Source organism: Labrus mixtus, chromosome 15, assembly GCF_963584025.1.
Source record: "Labrus mixtus chromosome 15, fLabMix1.1, whole genome shotgun sequence".
Lineage (NCBI taxonomy): Eukaryota > Metazoa > Chordata > Actinopteri > Labriformes > Labridae > Labrus > Labrus mixtus.
In genome coordinates this window covers 10,086,002-10,090,685 of record NC_083626.1, presented here as the reverse complement: position 1 = coordinate 10,090,685, position 4,684 = coordinate 10,086,002, and the positions used below count along the sequence as shown (strand labels likewise).

General features: G+C 43.1%; 1 long non-coding RNA gene across 1 annotated transcript; it reads right to left on the bottom strand.

Annotated features, from left to right (window-relative positions):
- Positions 1-2,562: 2,562 nt before the first annotated feature.
- On the bottom strand, positions 2,563-4,317 carry LOC132989805 (uncharacterized). Its single transcript, XR_009675942.1, has 3 exons — positions 4,009-4,317; positions 3,438-3,941; positions 2,563-3,361 (listed from the first exon to the last, which is right to left on the bottom strand). It is a non-coding gene; the product is annotated as an uncharacterized LOC132989805 (long non-coding RNA).
- Between the last annotated feature and the right edge of the window lie 367 nt (positions 4,318-4,684).

The window sequence follows — 4,684 nt, the reverse complement described above, 5'->3', positions numbered from 1 at the left end:
AGGGGCCATGTTTGAATGTCACTGACTCTCCCTTTAAAGTCTGTGTGAATACATATTTATTTAGTTCCTCAGAACACAGAGATGATAAAGTTTTAAATGATGACATGAACACTCACAGTAATGGATGCAGCTTACGTCAGCGTTTCCTGTTATACTGTAAACGTCTTTTAACTTGATTAATGTGCCATTAGATGGGTTCTTTTAAGAGAGGGGATTTCTGCAGAACCAGACGTTAACACCACGACTCACAAACACCATGACCTTCTCACATCTTAAAGCTTGAACACGAGGCTGAAGTTAAAACAAACTAGAGGATTCAAAATGTGGACAGATACGACTGTTATCTCTCCATAAACTGCTCGCCTCCATTCCAAACAACTTTTTAAATGTCAGAAAAAAAGTTCTTACAACCTGCTCAAGTGGAAAGTTGTCATTTTGTAAAATGAGAAGTTTGGATGAAGGCTGCCGACGAAAACTTTCAGTCGCAGCTGTTCCCAAACGAGAAGAATAAAAGAGAGAGGAAGACAACTTCAAGCAGGCAGAACTAAGAGGGCAGAACAAACACCTAGCTGTGGGAGTGTCACCCACCTGGGGGAGGGGCTACTGTCCTTTGTGATGTCATGAAGGGAAAATCTCCAAACAGCCTGTTTGAGCACACATTTTCTGAAAAGTGGAGCAGGAAGAAGACTGAGAGGATGGACTTTTCTCATCACTGGGGGGTTTGTAGACAGACTAGAGACACATATTAGTGTTAGAGAAACATGGGGAAGATGATTTAATATTTATGTGACCTTTAAACCTAATCCTTCTTTTGTTTTTCAAGTGTTGTTATTTCTATTATTTTCACTGTAAAATATAAAGATTAGAAATAAAAATATCTGACAGGACAGTTAATTATTGTGCGACTACAGCTCCTTCAACCCGACTTCTGTAACAGTGAATCATTTGTATACCTTCCTACATGCTCAGGATGGGAGAGCCTGGAACAAACATACTTTTTATTCATGTGCAGAAAATCCACCAAAGTGCGAGTAAATCTTCCACGCAGCTCTCTGCGGTGTCGAGGCTAAACTGAGGCTGTCGCAGCTCAAACATAGACACGCTGTTTTTCACAGCCAGCTTAATGGACTGCGATCCGTCGTCCCTGGAGTTTGCTTCTTTCTTTTTTTTTTGTGACACCTGGAGCCTCGGCGGCTGAACGAGACGAATGACTGAGAGGAAAGAGAGAAACAATAAAGAGTTGTTTCAGAGGCAGCGTGACTCAATCAATGCCACAGTCGGAGGCACCACGGCTGATGGTACGACATCATTTGTGGTTCAATCAGCTTTGGGATTTAATCGCAAATGAAAGAAGTCTCATAATTGTGTTAGTGACGGTTGTTATGCAGGACTGGAAGGAAGGAATCACATTTACTCTTTTGAAGCCTGTTGAACAGAGAATTCTGAACGCTCATGTTTTATTCGTCATTAGGAGAGATGTCCTTCCAGCCTGATTCAGGTCTGGTTATCAAGAGCAGCTGATAATATGTAGAATCTTCTATTGCATCAGTAATGAAAGTTTTGGTAGAAGTTCACATAAAGAACAAATGCAAAGCCTTGAATATGAAACCATGTCATGACAAACGCCTGTTTTATATTTTGAGCTAGAGGTCACATGAAATGGACGTCATAGCTAGCTTTAGAGCGGAGCTACCTCCCGCTACATCCAGGAGCAGTGCCAGACTTTTTGGGCAGGGGTCGCTGAACCGGGTTACTAACCTCCGCTGGGGTGGCATGGATTTACTGAATATGAGTCGGATAAGGTGGTGTAAACAGAAAACAAATACACTGAGATTAAAGACCAAGACTTTCTATGTTCCCCTCTCCTCAAGGGAGTTGTTTCAGTCCTATTGGTTGAAATTTCTGTTGCACATTATTTATTTTTTAGCCAGGGGTTATTAAAGTATCACTCCTGGACCGTCACTCCACTTTACATGTTGATGGCCAGGATGAAGGGAATAAGGTGTTAGTATTGAACCTCCATGACTTGTGTCTGTAACTTGAGTATCAAAGACTGTCCGACATAGAAAGCTGTTTCCATGTTTCAAATGCACTGCATCTTAAAGACCTTCTTAATGTTTAGTATGCAACTCCAAGCGTGGGGGAGTTGTTGAAAAATAACACTTTTATTTCCCAGATTTGCACATGAATTTCACATGAATGAAAAGCGTTCATTTACTTTTTTCTATCTATACATCGAGGAGGCAACATCTAGATCAGTGCTTCTCAGCTGGTCGAGCCTCAGCACACCCTCCTCCAACAACTCCTCATGGAAAATCACGACACAAATTTCTGACATTCTTCAACCAATCTGATAAAAGAGTTGTGCAGTTTGGACCTCAGACGGTACAAACCATGTGACGGACCAAAGAAACTGAGCGATACAGATATTTAAAAGACGCCTCTAAGATTTTATGACCTCTTTTTTTTTCAGGCTAACATTCACGTTCCACTGAAAACTGCAACTTATCTCTAAAGTCAGAATTTAAAATACTGACCAATTGAAATGCAAAAAAAGCAGCGTTAAAAATGTCTACTTTTGTACCTGATGATTCAGACCTGAACCACTGAAACCATCGCAGAGATTACACATTCAATATTAGCAAAGGTGCAGTGACGTGAAGTTAGCTTAACGTGACGCCAAAGATAGATTTGGTCATGCTAGGCTAGTTTGTTTGTGCTTTAATAACTTGTCATTTTTTTTCTTGTGAAAAGTCTTAAAGCTGTTTAAATGCAACAGAAGGAAGCAGCCGAATGAGCAGCTGCAGAGGAGGAGCAGAGCGTCACGTCCACAGAGGAAACACTTGGACCTCTGCCGTGTTGGCAGGTTAATACACTTTATTTTGTAGCCTGAAGATGTTCTGTAGTTCAATGTCTCGTTCAAACATCATCATCATGGAAAACTTCACCCCCCCCCCCCACACACACACACCTCGTTACTAACAACAGAGAGTTCATTTTAAAAGACTATTTTGAGTTGTTGTCTCTCACCTGGGACGTTATGTCATTTAGCACAAAGTGCGCATGATGGAAAACATGTTTGTATAATTTATAGTGTTTGTAATGAAGAGCATAGTTATGTAAGGTTGGCGCAGCGCTGCCAGTTTGAGCGGCTGTAACCTGAAAGAGCATGAAGAGAAAACGTCCCGTGAGGGTTTTGGAATGGAGGCGTGCTGCATGCTGCCAGCTGAGACAGCACTTTACAGTCCAACGGCCCGGGCTGCAGAGACAGGAACAGGAGAGCGTCCGACTGCACATCAGGACCTCACTGCTACAGTCTGGTCCTGAATCAGGTCTGCTCTTAACCCTGGACTCTGGTCTCCTTATTGTCAAAGAGGCTATTGGCTGTTCAGTCTCAGACTTGTCTCTCCTGCGTCTCTGTCGTTGTAGTTAGTCACATATACACATGCTGTATACATGCTGATTTCTGTCCCAGTGTTCATTTATTTGGTATTTGATGCTATAAAAATGGAAGTCACACCATGATTGACAGCTCTGTAGACAAATGAGGCTCCTGCAGCGCTGTGTGCACAGGATTATCAGAGTATAGAGGAGGAACGCTGAGAGGAAACGTAACGCACATTAACGCTAGAGTCAGTGAACATTACATAACCGTAAGTGTCTGAAGAATCTGTTCTGCTGTGGACTGAACCGCCTGAGGGACCTTTGACCTTTTAGCAGGAAGCTAAATGTGTGTTTGGGTAAGCGGAAGGGGCGGGACATCAATATCTCGTCTCAACCAGCTGATCTCTACTGAGCAGCGACATAATCGGGGTGATTTTGGGTCTGATATTTTTGTCGTCATGTGTCTGCTCTCTCCCGTTGTACACATCTGTTACGGCCAGACTTACGCAGAAGAGACGGAATATACATGATGAGCAAGAGACTCTCTTTCTCTCTCTCTCTCTCTCTCACACACACACACACACACACACACACACACACACACACACACTACAGATCTATCACGTTTCTCTACCTCTAACTTTTCTTAGTGACCTCTTTCTCAGACTTTCACACCGCACTTTGGTGTGTGTCTCTCCCTGTTTGATCTCTAACTATGTCCAGTCTCTCTCTCTCTCTCTCTCTCTCTCTGTCTCGCTCTCCCTCCCTCCCGTCTGTCTGTCTGTCTGTCTGTCTCTCAGCTATCAGTAACACCGTCTGCTGGGCGATACCGTCCTGATCTGTGCCTTAACCTAATGAAGTACACGGCTCGATCAAGCACTCTTTGTATTATTCATTACTATTCATCACCAAACACACACACACACACACAGCCACACACAGACACACAGACATGCACACAGGCACCAGTGTACCATCTGACAGTCCCTCGTTAATATTTCATAAGTCAGTCCACTGGATAGAGAATCCAAACCGAGTCAGAACTCTTTTGTCCTCTTTCACATTTTTCCTCCCCACAGGTGGACCAGACTTCCTCATCTTCCTCCTTAGACTCAAATTGGATCATGGAAAAATTAATTCTCAAAAAGTTTGGGTGTGTCGTTTTGGACCTGTGAAGCCCTCTCCTCTTGTCTTTCTGTCCGAGCTGAACGCTGCTTTTACGGGGACGTGGTATTAATCAGGCTATATAGGACACGATGTGTACTGCTTCACTCTGTGACAAGCTGTGATGAACGAGTGT